We start from the raw sequence: 22,067 nt of genomic DNA, 5'->3' as shown, positions 1-22,067 counted from the left end.
TGAGCATCGCCTTTATGCCAAATTTTCAAAATGTGAATTCTGGTTGCCAGAAGTGACCTATCTGGGCCATGTAATATCTGGTAAAGGTATTGCTGTTAACCCTGAGCGAGTTCAAGCCGTCCTTGATTGGACTCCACCCGAATCGGTCAAGCAAGTTCGGAGTTTTCTAGGCTTAGCGAGCTATTGTCGTCGCTTTGTCGAGAACTTCTCCAAAGTTGCTAAACCTCTAACCGAACTCCTCAAGAAAGATAAGAAGTTCGAATGGACTCCACAATGTGAGCACAGTTTTCAGGAACTGAAAAGACGCCTGACTTCTGCTCCCGTGCTGGTACCGCCAGACTTCTCCAAGGACTTTGTTATCTACTGCGACGCCTCGCGACAAGGACTAGGTTGCATTCTTATGCAAGATCTACACGTAATTGCTTACGCTTCACGGCAATTACACCCACATGAGGAGAATTATCCTACTCATGATCTAGAACTTGCAGCCGTAGTCTATGCACTTAAGACCTGGCGACATTACCTCCTCGGTAATCGTTGCGAAATATTCACTGATCACCAAAGCCTGAAGTACATCTTCACCCAACCGGATTTGAATCTTAGACAAAGACGTTGGGTTGAATTGATCACAGACTTCGACTTAGGAATAACCTATACCCCAGGGAAAGCCAACGTCATGGCTGATGCGCTAAGTCGTAAATCTTATTGTAACAATCTGATGTTACAACAAAGTCAACCGCTTCTCCATGAGGAATTTCGGAAGCTTAACCTTCACATTGTACCTCAAGGTTTTCTTTCCACCTTGGTAGCAAAACCTACTCTTACGGATCAAATCATCGCTGCCCAAAAGCGAGATAAGGGAATATCTAAAATCAAAGAGAACATTGCTAGCGGAGGTGCTAGTTGTTTCTCCACAAATGATCATGGTGTTGTGTACTTTGAGAATCGTCTAGTGGTTCCCAAGAACTAGCATCTGCGGCAGTTGATCCTTAAGGAGGCCCATGAATCTCCTCTCACCATTCATCCCGGTAGTACTAAGATGTATCAGGACCTACGCCAGAGGTTCTGGTGGACTAGGATGAAGAGAGAAATTGCTCAGTATATTGCAAATTGCGACGTCTGTCGTCGTGTAAAAGCAGAGCATCAACGACCTGCTGGCACCCTTCAACCCTTAGCTATTCCTGAATGGAAATGGGATAAAATTGGTATGGATTTCATTACCGGTTTTCCCAGGACCAAAAGAGGGAATAATGCCATTTTCGTCGTGGTCGATCGTCTTTCCAAGGTAGCTCATTTCCTACCTGTTCGTGAGAGTATAACCGCTAGTCAGCTGGCAGACTTATACATCTCCCGAATAGTGTCCCTCCATGGCGTTCCTTTGGAAATCAATTCGGATCGAGGAAGTCTTTTCACCTCTCGATTTTGGGAAAGTTTCCAAAATGCTATGGGAACCCGTCTCTCCTTTAGCACCGCTTTCCACCCTCAGTCAAGTGGTCAAGTGGAACGCGTCGATCAGGTTCTGGAAGACATGCTTCGAGCCTCTGTTATCTCGTTCGGAATGGACTGGGAGAAGTGTCTTCCATTTGCCGAATTCGCTTACAACAACAGCTATCAATCTAGCTTGGGTAAAGCCCCTTTTGAAGTTCTCTATGGACGACGATGTCGAACACCCCTTAACTGGTCAGAGACCGGGGAAAGACAATTCTTTGGCCCGGATATGATTCAGGAAGCAGAAGAACAAGTTCGTATCGTTCGTGAAAAGTTGAAAACAGCCCAATCCCGTCAAAAGAGTCAATATGACCGAAAACATAAGGCTATGACTTTCGAGGTTGACGAGAAGGCTTACCTTCGGGTCACCCCTCTGAAGGGAACCCATCGTTTCGGTATCAAAGGCAAATTGGCTCCTCGTTACATTGGACCTTTTCGCATTCTTGCCAAACGAGGAGAAGTTGCCTACCAATTGGAACTACCTCCGCACCTCTCCAGAGTTCACGATGTCTTCCACGTTTCTCAACTCAGGCGTTGCTTCTCGGATCCTATCCGTGAAGTGGACCACGAAACGCTTGATCTCCAAGATAATCTTACATATCGAGAGTACCCCATTCGTATCCTCGATCAAGCCGAACGTACCACGCGACGTCATAATATCAAGTTTCTCAAGGTTCAATGGTCGCACCATTCTGAGGATGAAGCAACTTGGGAAAGGGAGGATCGTCTTCGACTTGAATATCCCGCCTTCTTCTCGGAGGAACCCAAATCTCGGGACGAGATTCTTTTGAGTGGGGGTGAGTTGTCACACCCTAGCTAGTCATGCATTAGAGTGTTGCATCATGTTTACTCTTTCATCAGAAACTTGAAATGGGGATGACAGAACCCCCAGCCCCCTCTGAAACCAACTAGGGTTACTAAAATAATTTTTCAATGAACCTGAAATGCCCTTCTAAAATGTCCATCATTTTAGCCTTGGTTCAGAACCTCTGACAAAAGTGGTGCACATTTTTCTAGGCCATCCTAGGGTCTTTGAATTAAATCATAGATATTGAATTTGGGCATTTAAAATAATATAAAATATTTAAATGCTCAAATATCTCCAAACTAAAATGTTTCATGTTGGAAATAATCCAACTATGGACCAGGAGTAGTTTGGTGAATTTTGGAGTTGCCTAGGTATTTTAGTTAATTCAACAAAGTCGCAGATATATTAAATAAAACAGAAAACAAAAAAAAAGGGGGAAAGACTTACCTGTTCGGCCCAGCCAGCAGCCGGCCCAGCCCACCTCCCTCCTCTGTCGTCTTCGTCCCGACAGAGGGAGGGGAGTGTGGCCGGCGCGCGCGCACGGCCACCGCGCCACGCCACCTGCTCGCCTGCTTGCCTGCCCTCCCCTCCTCGCTCGACGCCCTGGACGACGCCACGCCTCTCCCCCTGCTCTCTCTCACTCTCCCCCGTTTCTCCCTCGCTCTCTCTCGCTCTCGGCCGAAGCACACCGTCGCCGCCGTTCGCCGTAGCCACTGTCTCCGGCCACCCCTCGCTCCCCCGAGTAGCTCAGAAGCTCCGCCTCGACTCCCTCTTCCTCCCCACCGCTCCACGAGTCCCCGGAAGCCCTGCATCGCCGCCACGTCCCCGTTCCCCTCTTCGGGCTCCGATCACCGTCGCCGACGAATTCGCCGTCTCCAGCGCGTCCCCGAGCCTGTTTCGACGCCCACTGCAACCGCGGTGAGCTACGCCACCGTTTCCCCCTTCTTCCCTGCTCTCTCCCGACCCCTAGGCCCTAGCCCCACCGCGGCCGAAAGCTTCACGCCGCCGGCGATGTCGCCGTCGTGGCCACGGTCGCCGTAGCGCCCAACCGAGCTCACCATCGTGCTCCACATCTCACTAGGAGCACGTAGCACGCACCAACGCTACCCCAAACCCCCTGCAACACCCTTTCCGTGCACGACCGAACCCCGGCGGCCGCAACCGAGCTCGCCGCCGTCGACTCCGGCCACCCCGACCCCAACGGACTCCGCCAAGAGCCGCGGGTCGTCCTCAGCTTCACTCCGGTGGCCTCCGCGGTTCATTTGGTGGCCGAAACGACCAAAACCACTATCGCCGCCGCACTGATGGTCGCCGCCGGCCAGAACTCCGGCGAGCTGACGTGGCCTAGTTAATTAGCCACTAACCCACCACCTACTGACGCTGACAAGTGGGCCCCAGGGCTTAGTCAAAGCTAACCAGCCCGGGGTCAACGCGGGATTAGCCCCTGTGACACTGACGTGTGGACCCCACACGTCAGGTTTGACCCGAGCCAGCTCTGTTGACCTGCTGATGTCACTGTGATGTCAGGCTGACGCAGTAAATGATATTTCTGGATTTAAATTAAATCAGGAAATTCCAGAATATTATTTAAACTTCAAAAATTCATAACTTTTATTCTGTAACTCCAAATTGGACAAATTATATATGAAAAATGATCAGAAAAATCCAATCTATCCATCTGTACTATTTTCATGCATGATCAAACAAGTTAAATTGATGTTTTAATCAGAACAAGAAAAGGCACTTTAAAAGGCCATATTTGAATTTGAAATTTGAATCTTTGATTCAAATTTGTTCAAACCCTCCTGGCTTTAGTTGCATTAGCCCAACACACTCATATTGCCATGTTTCATGCATGCATCATATTGTTGCACATCGTTTGGTGATGCCTGTGTATCGTTATCCTTTGCGACAGGATCTGTCCCCGAGGAGTACCGTGATTACCCTAGCGAAGAACCGTACCCGTGCAACGAACCATCAGGCAAGCAACCAACCATTTGATCATATCGATACAATCCCATGTTCTCGCTCCTGCTCTATTTTACTGCATTAAGACAACGCGATTCAAACTGCTGTGTGCTACGGTAGTTGAACCCATTTCCTCTGCATGACCTGTCATTGTCACAGTAACTAGATGAAACCCACTAGCATGTGTAGGAGTTGATTGAGCCATATGTATGTGTTGTTCCTACCTTGCTATGCCTGCTATGCTTAGAGTTGTGTCAGGTCTGGTTCATCTGGGTGATGGGCTAGAGTGAAATGATTATGTCGGTAATAGGAGTGGTGTGGTGAACACGATTTGGTAAAGGTATCGATGAGAGGCCATGTAGGAGTACATGGTGGGTTGTTTCATTGAAGCCGACCTTAAGCACTGAGATCTGTATGTGTGATTTAAGATACAGCTACTACCATGCATTGGGCCCTGAAATATGACCCCGCTCGACTTCTTATTCACCCTAGCTCTCTGTCCAGGAGTTGCAAGTAGTTTCTGGTGTTTGTAGCCTACTGGAGGCCGTGGACAGCGCTGACCGTAGGGGTGGGCTGTGATGCGGTAGGTACGTGGCCGGGTGTACCGAATACCCGTTAGGTATCTCGGGAACCCTGTTCACATCGTTCGGGGCCGTAAGGGAAACCTCGGCCGGACTCCCTGCGGATGGAACCTGAATAGGCGATAAACCTGGACTAGAGGCTTAAGTGTTTAGGTAGGTCGTGGTCTACACCCACGTCGGCTTTCGCTTGAAGTCTGCCGAGCACATGTCGTGTGCAGAAGCTAAGTGGTGGAAACATGTATGAGGAAGTACACCCCTGCAGGGTTAACATGATCTATTCGAATAGCCGCGTCCGCGGTAAAGGACTACTTGGTTGCCTATACAGTTCATAGACAAGTAAATGAAAACTACTAAAAGCCTCAAGATAAGTGTGAGTGCCGAGGATGGCTTTTCCGTAGGAAGACGGAGGTGGATCCTCGGTAGTGTATTGAAGTGGTGAGTAGTGGACTCGTGTGCGCAAAACTGTTTCAAATGGAGTATCGTAGGATAGTCTAGCCAAGAGTCAAAGCTGGCTTGCTGCAATAACTCCACCAACCCTTCTTGATACTATGCATGTATGTAGGATCTGATGTAAGTCTTGCTGAGTACCTTTGTACTCATGTTGCTATAATCTACATTTTTACAGAAGACGCTGCAACCCCTTCTGTTCTATGTAGACGTTGACATCAACGAGTAGGCTAAAGACCCAGGTGGTGACCCTGAGCTTGTGAAGGACCACGTAGTATAGCTAGGCTTTCCAAGCCTCTTTTATTTTACTAGATGTCTGTACTCAGACAAGTTACTTCCGCTGTTGGCTTGTATGATTGTATGACTTGTATGTTGGGTCGTGAGACCCGTACCTTTGTGTGTATGTTATGTATGGTTCTCTGAGCCCTAAATAAAGTACTTGTGTCGTAGAGTCATGTTGTGATGCTTCGTTGTAATTGCACATATCGAGCATATTGTGTGTATGATTGAAATGCTTGGTATGTGTGGGATCTGACTATCTAGTTGTTTATCTTTAGTAGCCTCTCTTACCGGGAAATGTCTCCTAGTGTTACCGCTGAGCCATGGTAGCTTGCTACTGCTCTGGAACACTTAGGCTGGCCGGCATGTGTCCTTCTTCGTTCCTGTGTCTGTCCCTTCGGGGAAATGTCACGCTTTGAGTACCGGAGTCCTGTTAGCCCGCTACAGCCCGGTTTACCGGAGTCCTGCTAGCCCAGTGCTACAGCCCGGACCCACTTGCTGATGACCGACACGTTCGAAGCTGGGTCATGGATGCCTGTCCCTGTAAGTCTGTGCCACTTTGGGTTTACGACTAGTCATGTCAGCCCGGGCTCTTTATCATATGGATGCTAGCGACACTATCATATACGTGAGCCAAAAGGCGCAAACGGTCCCGGGAAAAGGTAAGACGACACCCGTGGGGATACCGTGCGTGAGGCCGCAAAGTGATATGAGGTGTTACCAGCTAGATCGATGTGACATCGAGTCGGGGTCCTGACAGCATGTTATTTATGAATGTGCAATCTCATAGTAATAATAAAATGTACCGATCGGGTGTCTGAAGCGACGCCTCGAAAGGTTGGTAAACAAGAGAAATGCCACAGTCAGGCGTCCGAGTGACACCACATAAAGGGCTTTAAAAGAAATGCCACAGCCGGGCGTCTGAGCGACACCACATAAAGGGCTTTAGAAGAAATGCAACAGTCGGGCGTCTGAGCAACACCACATAAAGGGCTTTAAAAGAAATGCCACAGTTGGGCGTCTTAGCGACACCACATAAAGGGCTTAAAAAGAAATGCCACAGTCGGGCGTCTGAGCGACACCACATAAAGGGCTTTAAAAGAAATGCCACAGTCGGGCGTCTTAGCGACACCACATAAAGGGCTTAAAAAGAAATGCCACAGTCGGGCATCTGAGCGACACCACATAAAGGGCTTTAAAAGAAATGCCACAGTTGGGCGTCCGAGCGACACCACATAAAGGGCTTTAAAAGAAATGCCACAGTCGGGCGTCTTAGCGACACCACATAAAGGGCTTAAAAAGAAATGCCACAGTCGGGCGTCTGAGCGACACCACATAAAGGGCTTATAAAATAATTACAGTGAATATCCAGGAGGTAAAACCATTCCAAGGATACTCCATATTTCAAATAATATAAAGGGGTTAGTCCATAAATAAAAATAATCATAATCATCATAAATCACAAGTCACAATCCATGTTCTGGTTTAACATTTTCTCCTCCGAAGACCGACACTAAGACCGACACTTGACCCATCCCAGACTGTAATCCTTAACCATGGACACGGCTATTCGAATAGGTTTAATCTCTGCAGAGGGTGTACTTTTTACCCACGAGTAACGGATTCCTTTAGTCCATCGAGACTAATTCCGTCTACGACCTTTTTGTTGAAAACACACCTGACTTGCACACACTAGCTTAACTCACACGTGTCTGGAATCACCCACGACACCTTCAAGCAAACTCTAAGTGGGGAGGCTACAACCTCGCATAGCATGGGATCAAATTTATATTGCGCGCTCTAAGGGGTGGCCTCCCCTCTCGGTCTCAATCGGAAACACCCATGCCCCTGGACCAGGTGGCCTGCCTACCAGCTACAACCGGTATCTTCCACCATGGCCTCTCTGTATGGTGTGTGCTAGAAAGAGGTTGACAACTTACTGAACCGTACTCTACTTGTTGTAGAGACGAGTGGTAGTACGAAACAAGTATGGGGGTTACTGGAACAAGACTCGATCTATGGTCGACTCAGGAGGTTTATAATCTTCCCTGCATGTCATGTATAACAAAAATATTTCAACCAACAGAATCACCGCTCATTATACCCTATTATGCCATACCGGACATAACCGTCCTGACGGAGACCGGCGACAAACTCATGCCTACCCAAGGCAGAGGTTTTCCCGGATTCCTTCCGGTATGCATGCAAGGCACATGAGGATGATTATTATCACAAGTGTGTTCATTTCCAACAGCATGGAAATCATTAATATGCATTCATGCAAATGATCATATCACATGAAATAACAAGTTCTCCGAAATGAAGTGGTGTTATAAACGTGTCAACGAACACACAAAAAATGTTATGCCCGGGTTCAGAATGCTTGCCTTCAATGTGCGGAAAGGCAGGGTGTACTCCAAAACTTTTGAAAGTTTTCTTCTCTCTCTCCAAGGTCCTATTTTAAATAATTTTGAATTAACACACAAATTCAAAATAGCACAAAAAGTTGTTTTGAATTTTTTTGAAATAAACCTTAAAATAAACTAGACAATATTTGAGAGAAGTGGGAAAAAGAGTTAATTCTTTTGGAGTTGTATTTAATAAAATACAGCCGGCCAAAGTTTGGTCAAAAACTGTTTTTAAAATAAAACAGAAAAGAAAAACGTTTCGAATAAACGCACACGTCGAAGACGTACTTTGAAACTGCGCCTTCACTTACTACACGTGGCGGCGGGGCTGCTTCACTGACAGTGGGCCTGCGTGGCCCACTGGTCAGGTTTGACCAGTCGCCTTCCCTCGTCTTCCTCTGGCCGAATAGAGGCGGGGACTCCGGCGATCGTCGCCGGTGTTTGGCGGCTCCTTGCGGGCCCCCGAGGGTGGGGATGGATCCGCAAGACTGAGGCGGTCTTCCCGGTGGTCGTTGGGTCGGCGGGGACGTCGTGAGCTGCCAGCGGCGAGCTTCGCGACGGAGGAGGCTTCGGGAGCAAAGTGAGTTTGGGGCTATGGTGGTTTCCGATCAAAATTGAGCATGGGGTTGCATTCACGAGAGGGAGGGAGAGCTCTTGGTGGAGAGAGTGGAGAGGGGGAGGCACTGGTGGCGACGGAATCGGCCGGGACTTGTCGGCGACCGAACCGGCCGGACTTGGGGAAGATGGCCTTCCCCTCCTCGACTGCTGGCCATGGTAGCTCTAGGGGGATCATTTGAGGTTGCTTGAGGACTCAATTGAGCTCCGGGGCCCTTATATAGGCGGTGGAGGTCGGTTCCGAGGTGGCCGGCGACAAGGATGACGGCGAACCGTCTTTCTGTAGCTATGGCGACGTGGCGGCGATGCGCGCTAGGGGACGAGGCTGCGGATGAGCTGGAGATGCTTAAGGGGGCAGCTGGCGAGCGCTGGTGGCTTGTCGGCACCTACTGAGGCAGGGGCGCGTTGCGGATGCCGGCGTGCCGCCAAGGCTCTGACGGCGGCGCTGTAGGCTGCCAGGGCGGCTTGGCACATTGCTGTGAGAAGGGGAGTGCGTGGCGTGGCGCTGCAGAGCGGGCCAAAACCAGGGGCGCAACATGTCAGCTCGGCCGTGGCTCGTGCAATACGCGCGCTCTGCTCGCGCCAAGAGCACGCACGGAATGTGTTCGATAAAATGCCAGGGCATGCTAGAGGTCTCAGGTGAGGTTGGCAAGCAACAGAACTAGGTTAGTGATAGAGGGAAGATCAAGGGACAAGGTGGTTTGGTCAGGAGACCAAGTTCACAATGCAGACAAAGACTCATGCCAAATCTGTCCATGCACTCCAGGTGTTTGACAAAATGCCACAGGCACCTAGGCATTTCTTGGAGTGGCCAATTCTTCCAGATCAGTGTCTCTTTGGATGCACAAGAGGGTGGTGAGGTTAGTTCGTGAAAAGCACAAACTTGCTAGTGCAAGTTTTGCAGAACTTCAAATCTGGATAGGAGGTGAATGGCATTATTTCATGAACCAAAAATGATCCAATGAGTGCATGCTCCTGGACTTAGGGGTTTAGCATGGAGGACTACAAGTAGGGGAAAGAATCTAGGGCCAAAGAGCAAGCAAGAATATGGTTGCTGTACAAACCATCATGTTGGACCAGAATGAAGATGAGGTTGATTCACTCAAAATTTTCAAAATAACACCACTGGGTTTTTGCATAAAGTTGATTCATATGATACTACCAACATCCCATAATTTTGGTGGAAGCTAGAAAGAAATATTTAAAAGGGTTGTAGTGCAAAATTGTCCACTGGACCAGAGAAGAAAAACATGTGTAGCACTCAAAATATGCAATGAATGAAATATATTATTGCACAAAAGTGATTTAGAGACATCACATGACATCTCCAAATTTTTGGTTGGATTTTTAGTTAAATCTATCAACTGGTTGTAGTACAAAAAGAGCTCCAAAACTTAAAACAAGTCATTTTAATGAATAAAGCTCAGGGTGAAATAATTTAATAAATAAATCTACTGATTGAGAGATGTTTTTAATGAGAGGGCATATAAGTCTAATATGTTTTGGAAGGATCCACTTGGAAAAAATTCCTTAATATTAAAAGAAAAGTTTTGAAATCAAGAGAGATATTCTTGCAGGCAAAATTTTTAAACTCTTGGCAAAATTTTAATAACTAAAACCTGGTTAAATTTTTGGGATGTTACAATTACTACCCCCCTTAAGAAAAATCTCGTCCTCGAGATTTGCTAAGAGCCGTTGTGAAAAACAAATACTCCATATGTGTTCGAGCGGCTGTGAGTCTGCTGCCGTGGTGCTGCGTGAATAAAAATAATCCATGTAGTGAGGGGATAAATGATGCAGCAACTCAGGGAAAAGAAATCTCATTCTAGGATTTTTCGCGGTTACACAAGTTAATCACGAAGAAAACTACTCATACTAGTAGAAACCAAATATTCGACTCGTCGCACACATTCGAGGTACCATGCATAAGTTACAACGTAATAAGAAATGCTGCAATAACAAACACAGCAGTGACGTCTAAAATGAAAACGGTAACTGGACGGGGTCCCGAGAAAAAGTCTCTGGCAATGGGATACACTCCTCTTCTATCGGAGGAAGTGGATTGACCAGTCGATGTATGCGTCTCTCCGGGTCGGGCCTCAGTGGTCTGCTGATTGCAATCTGAGGATTCGAATCAGCGAGACTCTGGAGGTAGTCCATTACTCGCAGGTTCAAATGTTCTTGAGCGATGATGTACTGGATAAGGTTGGCTAGTACTGGGTCTCTCTCAATCCGTCCACCGGGAAAATATGTTACTCCTCCGGGTGCTGCACGGCTCGGAAAGTAATAATATCCTCGTTCGCGGGCATAGGGTACTGCGGATCGAAGGCGAGCAATTGCTTCTTTCGCAGCAGCTTCTAGGGCCAGGCCTGGGGTTGGCATAGATTCCCCCACGAAGGAAGCTTCCGTTGGATCTTGATTGGAGTCTACGGGAGGGATGTGTACTGCTGCCCAATATTCCGAGGTGGAAGGGGTGATTCTTGATTTGAACAGCTCGTACTGGGGTGGCTGGGTGGAACCCATGGTACTACAGGTAAAGTCCCATAATATTTTGACAAAGCTACCTGGGGTTGCATCTGGGGTTCTCAGATAAATACTGGGGCTCGTCATGGCAGGAAATAGGTTGTGAGGGTGGTGCACAAGGTGTGGGGTGCTTGGTACAAGTTTGTGGCGACCAATTCTCCGGGTATTAATTTCCAGAAAATGGCCCTTGTGCTCACCAGCCCCAGGATAACTGTTAGCTGATGAGGCACCAACTTGATACAGAAATTCCAAGCAAAATACAACATAGGTAGTACAAGACCATTCTGGTCTGTGAGTACAACAAATGGTTTCTAGTGGTTGATGGCGGAAGCGCGTTGTGAATCATCAGTGTCTATGGGACTCCATTTCCCTCGGGAACAGTTGACCAGGTTAACTCCTATCTTCGCGAGGCTGCTATCACCGTTGCTTAGGTTCCGAGGCTGTCATCAAGGTCGCTCCTCTCCGCGCAAGAAATCTGGCCAAGACAATAGCCAGGGACAAGCCAGTGAGTACTTTGAATGTACTCGCAAACATTATGAACACAGGAATAAATATAAAAATGATGTGCTGAAAATATTCTATGCTCATGACGTTAGTCAAAAAAAAGTAATCAAACTCTGATGCATGCGAGCATGTTATTTATGAATGTGTAATCTCATAGTAATAATAAAGTGTACCGATCGGGTGTCTGAAGCGACGCCTCGAAAGGTTGGTAAACAAGAGAAATGCCACAGTCGGGTGTCCGAGCGACACCACATAAAGGGCTTTAAAAGAAATGCCACAGTCGGACATCTGAGCGACACCACATAAAGGGCTTTAAAAGAAATGCCACAGTCGGGCGTCTGAGCGACACCACATAAAGGGCTTTAAAAGAAATGCCACAGTCGGGCGTCTTAGCGACACCATATAAAGGGCTTAAAAAGAAATGCCACAGTCGGGCATCTGAGCGACACCACATAAAGGGCTTTAAAAGAAATGCCATAGTCGGGCGTCCGAGCGACACCACATAAAGGGCTTTAAAAGAAATGCCACAGTCGGGCGTCTTAGCGACACCACATAAAGGGCTTAAAAAGAAATGCCACAGTCGGGCGTCTGAGCGACACCACATAAAGGGCTTATAAAATAATTACAGTGAATATCCAGGAGGTAAAACCATTCCAAGGATACTCCATATTTCAAATAATATAAAGGGGTTAGTCCATAAATAAAAATAATCATAATCATCATAAATCACAAGTCACAATCCATGTTCTGGTTTAACATTTTCTCCTCCGAAGACCGACACTAAGACCGACACTTGACCCATCCCAGACTGTAATCCTTAACCATGGACACGGCTATTCGAATAGGTTTAATCTCTGCAGAGGGTGTACTCTTTACCCACGAGTAACGGATTCCTTTAGTCCATCGAGACTAATTCCGTCTACGACCTTTTTGTTGAAAACACACCTGACTTGCACACACTAGCTTAACTCACACGTGTCTGGAATCACCCACGACACCTGTCAAGCAAACTCTAAGTGGGGAGGCTACAACCTCGCGTAGCATGGGATCAAATTTATATTGCGCGCTCTAAGGGGTGGCCTCCCCTCTCGGTCTCAATCGGAAACACCCATGCCCCTGGACCAGGTGGCCTGCCTACCAGCTACAACCGGTATCTTCCACCATGGCTCTCTGTATGGTGTGTGCTAGAAAGAGGTTGACAACTTACTGAACCGTACTCTACTTGTTGTAGAGACGAGTGGTAGTACGAAACAAGTATGGGGGTTACTGGAACAAGACTCGATCTATGGTCGACTCAGGAGGTTTATAATCTTCCCTGCATGTCATGTATAACAAAAATATTTCAACCAACAGAATCACCGCTCATTATACCCTACTATGCCATACCGGACATAACCGTCCTGACGGAGACCGGCGACAAACTCATGCCTACCCAAGGCAGAGGTTTTCCCGGATTCCTTCCGGTATGCATGCAAGGCACATGAGGATGATTATTATCACAAGTGTGTTCATTTCCAACAGCATGGAAATCATTAATATGCATTCATGCAAATGATCATATCACATGAAATAACAAGTTCTCCGAAATGAAGTGGTGTTATAAACGTGTCAACGAACACACAAAAAATGTTATGCCCGGGTTCAGAATGCTTGCCTTCAATGTGCGGAAAGGCAGGGTGTACTCCAAAACTTTTGAAAGTTTTCTTCTCTCTCTCCAAGGTCCTATTTTAAATAATTTTGAATTAACACACAAATTCAAAATAGCACAAAAAGTTGTTTTGAATTTTTTTGAAATAAACCTTAAAATAAACTAGACAATATTTGAGAGAAGTGGGAAAAAGAGTTAATTCTTTTGGAGTTGTATTTAATAAAATACAGCCGATCAAAGTTTGGTCAAAAACTGTTTTTAAAATAAAACAGAAAAGAAAAACGTTTCGAATAAACGCACACGTCGAAGACGTACTTTGAAACTGCGCCTTCACTTACTACACGTGGCGGCGGGGCTGCTTCACTGACAGTGGGCCTGCGTGGCCCACTGGTCAGGTTTGACCAGTCGCCTTCCCTCGTCTTCCTCTGGCCGAATAGAGGCGGGGACTCCGGCGATCGTCGCCGGTGTTTGGCGGCTCCTTGCGGGCCCCCGAGGGTGGGGATGGATCCGCAAGACTGAGGCGGTCTTCCCGGTGGTCGTTGGGTCGGCGGGGACGTCGTGAGCTGCCAGCGGCGAGCTTCGCGACGGAGGAGGCTTCGGGAGCAAAGTGAGTTTGGGGCTATGGTGGTTTCCGATCAAAATTGAGCATGGGGTTGCATTCACGAGAGGGAGGGAGAGCTCTTGGTGGAGAGAGTGGAGAGGGGGAGGCACTGGTGGCGACGGAATCGGCCGGGACTTGTCGGCGACCGAACCGGCCGGACTTGGGGAAGATGGCCTTCCCCTCCTCGACTGCTGGCCATGGTAGCTCTAGGGGGATCATTTGAGGTTGCTTGAGGACTCAATTGAGCTCCGGGGCCCTTATATAGGCGGTGGAGGTCGGTTCCGAGGTGGCCGGCGACAAGGATGACGGCGAACCGTCTTTCTGTAGCTATGGCGACGTGGCGGCGATGCGCGCTAGGGGACGAGGCTGCGGATGAGCTGGAGATGCTTAAGGGGGCAGCTGGCGAGCGCTGATGGCTTGTCGGCACCTACTGAGGCAGGGGCGCGTTGCGGATGCCGGCGTGCCGCCAAGGCTCTGACGGCGGCGCTGTAGGCTGCCAGGGCGGCTTGGCACGTTGCTGTGAGAAGGGGAGTGCGTGGCGTGGCGCTGCAGAGCGGGCCAAAACAAGGGGCGCAACATGTCAGCTCGGCCGTGGCTCGTGCAATACGCGCGCTCTGCTCGCGCCCAGAGCACGCACGGAATGTGTTCGATAAAATGCCAGGGCATGCTAGAGGTCTCAGGTGAGGTTGGCAAGCAACAGAACTAGGTTAGTGATAGAGGGAAGATCAAGGGACAAGGTGGTTTGGTCAGGAGACCAAGTTCACAATGCAGACAAAGACTCATGCCAAATCTGTCCATGCACTCCAGGTGTTTGACAAAATGCCACAGGCACCTAGGCATTTCTTGGAGTGGCCAATTCTTCCAGATCAGTGTCTCTTTGGATGCACAAGAGGGTGGTGAGGTTAGTTCGTGAAAAGCACAAACTTGTTGGTGCAAGTTTTGCAGAACTTCAAATCTGGATAGGAGGTGAATGGCATTATTTCATGAACCAAAAATGATCCAATGAGTGCATGCTCCTGGACTTAGGGGTTTAGCATGGAGGACTACAAGTAGGGGAAAGAATCTAGGGCCAAAGAGCAAGCAAGAATATGGTTGCTGTACAAACCATCATGTTGGACCAGAATGAAGATGAGGTTGATTCACTCAAAATTTTCAAAATAACACCACTGGGTTTTTGCATAAAGTTGATTCATATGATACTACCAACATCCCATAATTTTGGTGGAAGCTAGAAAGAAATATTTAAAAGGGTTGTAGTGCAAAATTGTCCACTGGACCAGAGAAGAAAAACATGTGTAGCACTCAAAATATGCAATGAATGAAATATATTATTGCACAAAAGTGATTTAGAGACATCACATGACATCTCCAAATTTTTGGTTGGATTTTTAGTTAAATCTATCAACTGGTTGTAGTACAAAAAGAGCTCCAAAACTTAAAACAAGTCATTTTAATGAATAAAGCTCAGGGTGAAATAATTTAATAAATAAATCTACTGATTGAGAGATGTTTTTAATGAGAGGGCATATAAGTCTAATATGTTTTGGAAGGTTCCACTTGGAAAAAATTCCTTAATATTAAAAGAAAAGTTTTGAAATCAACAGAGATATTCTTGCAGGCAAAATTTTTAAACTCTTGGCAAAATTTTAATAACTAAAACCTGGTTAAATTTTTGGGATGTTACAATTACTACCCCCCTTAAGAAAAATCTCGTCCTCGAGATTTGCTAAGAGCCGTTGTGAAAAACAAATACTCCATATGTGTTCGAGCGGCTGTGAGTCTGCTGCCGTGGTGCTGCGTGAATAAAAATAATCCATGTAGTGAGGGGATAAATGATGCAGCAACTCAGGGAAAAGAAATCTCATTCTAGGATTTTTCGCGGTTACACAAGTTAATCACGAAGAAAACTACTCATACTAGTAGAAACCAAATATTCGACTCGTCGCACACATTCGAGGTACCATGCATAAGTTACAACGTAATAAGAAATGCTGCAATAACAAACACAGCAGTGACGTCTAAAATGAAAACAGTAACTGGACGGGGTCCCGAGAAAAAGTCTCTGGCAATGGGATACACTCCTCTTCTATCGGAGGAAGTGGATTGACCAGTCGATGTATGCGTCTCTCCGGGTCGGGCCTCAGTGGTCTGCTGATTGCAATCTGAGGATTCGAATCAGCGAGACTCTGGAGGTAGTCCATTACTCGCAGGTTCAAATGTTCTTGAGCGATGATGTACTAGATAAGGTTGGCTAGTACTGGGTCTCTCTCAATCCGTCCACCGGGAAAATATGTTACTCCTCCGGGTGCTGCACGGCTCGGAAAGTAATAATATCCTCGTTCGCGGGCATAGGGTACTGCGGATCGAAGGCGAGCAATTGCTTCTTTCGCAGCAGCTTCTAGGGCCAGGCCTGGGGTTGGCATAGATTCCCCCACGAAGGAAGCTTCCGTTGGATCTTGATTGGAGTCTACGGGAGGGATGTGTACTGTTGCCCAATATTCCGAGGTGGAAGGGGTGATTCTTGATTTGAACAGCTCGTACTGGGGTGGCTGGGTGGAACCCATGGTACTACAGGTAAAGTCCCATAATATTTTGACAAAGCTACCTGGGGTTGCATCTGGGGTTCTCAGATAAATACTGGGGCTCGTCATGGCAGGAAATAGGTTGTGAGGGTGGTGCACAAGGTGTGGGGTGCTTGGTACAAGTTTGTGGCGACCGATTCTCCGGGTATTAATTTCCAGAAAATGGCCCTTGTGCTCACCAGCCCCAGGATAACTGTTAGCTGATGAGGCACCAACTTGATACAGAAATTCCAAGCAAAATACAACATAGGTAGTACAAGACCATTCTGGTCTGTGAGTACAACAAATGGTTTCTAGTGGTTGATGGCGGAAGCGCGTTGTGAATCATCAGTGTCTATGGGACTCCATTTCCCTCGGGAACAGTTGACCAGGTTAACTCCTATCTTCGCGAGGCTGCTATCACTGTTGCTTAGGTTCCGAGGCTGTCATCAAGGTCGCTCCTCTCCGCGCAAGAAATCTGGCCAAGACAATAGCCAGGGACAAGCCAGTGAGTACTTTGAATGTACTCGCAAACATTATGAACACAGGAATAAATATAAAAATGATGTGCTGAAAATATTCTATGCTCATGACGTTAGTCAAAAAAAAGTAATCAAACTCTGATGCATGCGAGCATGTTATTTATGAATGTGTAATCTCATAGTAATAATAAAGTGTACCGATCGGGTGTCTGAAGCGACGCCTCGAAAGGTTGGTAAACAAGAGAAATGCCACAGTCGGGTGTCCGAGCGACACCACATAAAGGGCTTTAAAAGAAATGCCACAGTCGGACGTCTGAGCGACACCACATAAAGGGCTTTAAAAGAAATGCCACAGTCGGGCGTCTGAGCGACACCACATAAAGGGCTTTAAAAGAAATGCCACAGTCGGGCGTCTTAGCGACACCATATAAAGGGCTTAAAAAGAAATGCCACAGTCGGGCATCTGAGCGACACCACATAAAGGGCTTTAAAAGAAATGCCATAGTCGGGCGTCCGAGCGACACCACATAAAGGGCTTTAAAAGAAATGCCACAGTCGGGCGTCTTAGCGACACCACATAAAGGGCTTAAAAAGAAATGCCACAGTCGGGCGTCTGAGCGACACCACATAAAGGGCTTATAAAATAATTACAGTGAATATCCAGGAGGTAAAACCATTCCAAGGATACTCCATATTTCAAATAATATAAAGGGGTTAGTCCATAAATAAAAATAATCATAATCATCATAAATCACAAGTCACAATCCATGTTCTGGTTTAACATTTTCTCCTCCGAAGACCGACACTAAGACCGACACTTGACCCATCCCAGACTGTAATCCTTAACCATGGACACGGCTATTCGAATAGGTTTAATCTCTGCAGAGGGTGTACTCTTTACCCACGAGTAATGGATTCCTTTAGTCCATCGGGACTAATTCCGTCTACGGCCTTTTTGTTGAAAACACACCTGACTTGCACACACCAGCTTAACTCACACGTGTCTGGAATCACCCACGACACCTGTCAAGCAAACTCTAAGTGGGGAGGCTACAACCTCACGTAGCATGGGATCAAATTTATATTGCGCGCTCTAAGGGGTGGCCTCCCCTCTCGGTCTCAACCGGAAACACCCATGCCCCCGGACCAGGTGGCCTGCCTACCAGCTACAACCGGTATCTTCCACCATGGCCTCTCTATACGGTGTGTGCTAGAAAGAGGTTGACTACTTACTGAACCGTACTCTACTTGTTGTAGAGACGAGTGGTAGTACGAAACATGTATGGGTGTTACTGGAACAAGACTCTGACGGCGGCGCTGTAGGCTGCCAGGGCGGCTTGGCGCATTGTTGTGAGAAGGGGAGTGCATGGCGTGGCGCTGCAGAGCGGGCCAAAACCAGGGGCGCGACGTGTCGGCTCGGCCGTGGCTCGTGCAATACGCGCGCTCTGCTCGTGCCCAGAGCACGCACGAAATGTGTCCGATAAAATGCCAGGGCATGCTAGAGGTCTCAGGTGAGGTTGGCAAGCAACAAAACTAGGTTAGTGATAGAGGGAAGATCAAGGGACAAGGTGGTTTGGTCAGGAGACCAAGTTCACAATGCAGACAAAGACTCATGCCAAATCTGTCCATGCACTCCAGGTGTTTGACAAAATGCCACAGGCACCTAGGCATTTCTTGGAGTGGCCAATTCTTCCAGATCAGTGTCTCTTTGGATGCACAAGAGGGTGGTGAGGTTAGTTGGCGAAAAGCACAAACTTGCTAGTGCAAGTTTTGCAGAACTTCAAATCTGGATAGGAGGTGAATGGCATTATTTCATGAACCAAAAATGACCCAATGAGTGCATGCTCCTGGACTTAGGGGTTTAGCATGGAGGACTACAAGTAGGGGAAAGAATCTAGGGCCAAAGAGCAAGCAAGAATATGGCTGCTGTACAAACCATCATGTTGGACCAGAATGAAGATGAGGTTGATTCAATCAAAATTTCAAAATAACACCACTGGGTTTTTGCATAAAGTTGATTCATATGATACTACCAACATCCCATAATTTTGGTGGAAGCTAGAAAGAAATATTTAAAAGGGTTGTAGTGCAAAATTGTCCACTGGACCAGAGAAGAAAAACATGTGTAGCACTCAAAATATGCAATGAATGAAATATATTATTGCACAAAAGTGATTTAGAGACATCACATGACATCTCCAAATTTTTTGTTGGATTTTTAGTTAAATCTATCAACTGGTTGTAGTACAAAAAGAGCTCCAAAACTTAAAACAAGTCATTTTAATGAATAAAGCTCAGGGTGAAATAATTTAATAAATAAATCTACTGATTGAGAGATGTTTTTAATGAGAGGGCATATAAGTCCAATATGTTTTGGAAGGATCCACTTGGGAAAAATTCCTTAATATTAAAAGAAAAGTTTTGAAATCAACAGAGATATTCTTGCAGGCAAAAGATTTAAACTCTTGGCAAAATTTTAATAACTAAAACCTGGTTAAATTTTTGGGGTGTTACAGTTACCCACGCCCGTATTGATGAGAATCCCGGAATAAGGGGACACGATCTCTGCTTTGACAAGACGTGCCAAGGAAACCGCCTCGCTAAACGCGCTGAGGTAGGACAGTAAAAATGATTCCAGTAAAAGTTTGGCCGTAGTATGACGTCACGCTACAGAATATGTCAGCAGATTGAATTTGTGTAAAGATTAGTCTCACTACGGTGGTATGTGGAACTTATTTTGCAAAGCCGGACACTATCCTTGTGTTCAAAATCTTCTATGAAGTATTCGAAGGAGGAACCCGCCTTGCAATGCCGAAGACAATATGCGCGCCGGACTCGTTGTCATTGAAGCCTGGTTCAGGGGCTACTGAGGGAGTCTTGGATTAGGGGGTGTCCGGATAGCCGAACTATCACCGTTGGCCGGACTCCTAGACTATGAAGATACAAGATTGAAGACTTCGTCCCGTGTCCGGATGGGACTTTTCTTGGCATGGAAGACAAGCTTGGCGATACGGATATGTAGATCTCCTACCATTGTAACCAACTCTGTGTAACCCTAACCCTCTCCGGTGTCTATATAAACCAGAGGGTTTTAGTCCGTAGGACGAACAACAATCATACCATAGGCTAGCTTCTAGGGTTTAGCCTATCTGATCTCGTGGTAGATCTACTCTTGTACTACCCATATCATCAATATTAATCAAGCAGGAGTAGGGTTTTACCTCCATCGAGAGGGCCCGAACCTGGGTAAAAACATCGTGTCCCTTGTCTCCTGTTACCATCCGCCTAGACGCACAGTTCAGGACCCCCTACCCGAGATCCGCCGGTTTTGACACCGACATCTCCGGAGGAGTGTGCCTCGTAGGGCCTTGGGACTAGCATCTTCGGGGGAGGAGTGTGCCTCGTCGTCTCCGAAGGAGGCGTCCGGTACGACCTTACACCAGAGACCCTTCCTGGTCCCCGGGGCCTTCTTTTCCGGCGCCTTGTAGGGCCCCGGGACTAGCATCTCCGTCAGGAGAGCGTCTGCTGGACCTTCTGGCAGTGGAGCCGGACAGTCGATCTGCTCCGCCGTCACCATGTACTCCTGATTAAATACACACGATGACTTAAAATCCTCCCCTGAGTACGCTGGGGAAACTACATCTGGTGATGGCCAGAAAACTCACCGGAGTGGGGAGCCACGTGGCATGAAGCCCGCCGTCCTCGGATGTGGGAGGAGGTATTTCGGAGGCCTTGAACAACACCTTCCATGCGTCCTTGTGTGTCGTGCCGTAGAGCTCTTGAAGTGTCTGGTGTTCGGCCGAAACGAACTCCCACAGAGTAAATGCCCGTCTTTGGCACGGAAGAATGCGGCGGACGAGCATGACCTGGACCACATTGACAAGCTTGATTTTCTTGTCCATCATACTCCTGATGCAGTTCTGAAGTCCTGTCAGCTCCTCAGGTTTGCCCCAGGCCAGGCCCTTCTTTTCCCAGGAGGTGAGCCGCATGGGAATTCCGGATCGGAATTCAGGGGCCGCCGCCCAGTTGGCGTCGCGTGGCTCGGTAATGTAGAACCACCCCGATTACCACCCCTTTACGGTCTCCGTGAAGGAGCCGTCGAGCCAGGTAACGTTGGGCATCCTGCCCACCATGGCGCCTCTGCACTCCGCTTGCTGGCTGCTCACGATCTTCGGCTTCACGCAGAAGGTTCGTAGCCACAAGCCGAAGTGAGGTTTGATGCGAAGGAAGGCCTCGCATACGATGATAAACACCGAGATGTTGAGGACGAAATTTGGGGCTAGATCATGGAAATCTAGCCCGTAGTAAAACATGAGCCCGCAGACGAAGGGATGAAGTGGAAATCCCAGTCCACGGGCGAAGTGGGCGAGAAACACGACCCTCTCGTGGGGTCCCGGAGTTGGAATGATCTGCCCTGTGTCCGGTAGCCGGTGCACGATATCTGCGACCAAGTATCCGGCCACCCGGAGCTTCGTGATATGCTCCTCCTTGACGGTGGAGGCCACCCACTTGCCTCCTGCTCCGGACATGTTTGGCTGTGCAAAGGAGGTGTGAACTAGGGCGCTGGAGCTCGAGGGGGCAAGAATGGATAAGCGAAGGAGGAAGAAGGTGTGGGTGAAAATGGGGAATCCTTATCCCTTTATAGAGGCGACAAGAACGGTGCGCCTCCCCACTTGCCCGTTGAGGATCGCTTATTTCCCAAGCGCCACGATTAATGGCGCGGTTGGGTTACCCATACCCGTATTGATGGGAATCCCGTGATAAGGGGACATGATCCCTGCTTCGACAAGACGTGCTGAGGAAACCGCCTCGCAATATGCGTTGTGGCTGGTTGTGGGAAAACGGTTGGAATAATGACTCGACCGTAGTATCATGTCACGTTGTCTAAAGTTGTCAGCAGATTACATTTGTGGAATATCATTCTCTCTATGGTGGTATGTGAAGATCATCTTGTAGATCCGGACATGATTTAAGTGTTCGATAATTACTTTGGAGTATTCGGAGATGGAACCCGCCTTGCAATGCCGAAGACAAACTGCGCGCCGGACTCATCGTCATTGAAGCCTGGTTCAGGGGCTACTGAGGGAGTCCTGGATTAGGGGGTATCCGGACAGCCGGACTATTTACTTTGGCCGGACTGTTGGACCGTGAAGA

The sequence above is a fragment of the Triticum aestivum genome, chromosome 7B (genome assembly GCF_018294505.1).
Source record: "Triticum aestivum cultivar Chinese Spring chromosome 7B, IWGSC CS RefSeq v2.1, whole genome shotgun sequence".
NCBI classification, from domain to species: Eukaryota; Viridiplantae; Streptophyta; class Magnoliopsida; order Poales; family Poaceae; genus Triticum; species Triticum aestivum.
This window is presented reverse-complemented; position numbering follows the sequence as displayed.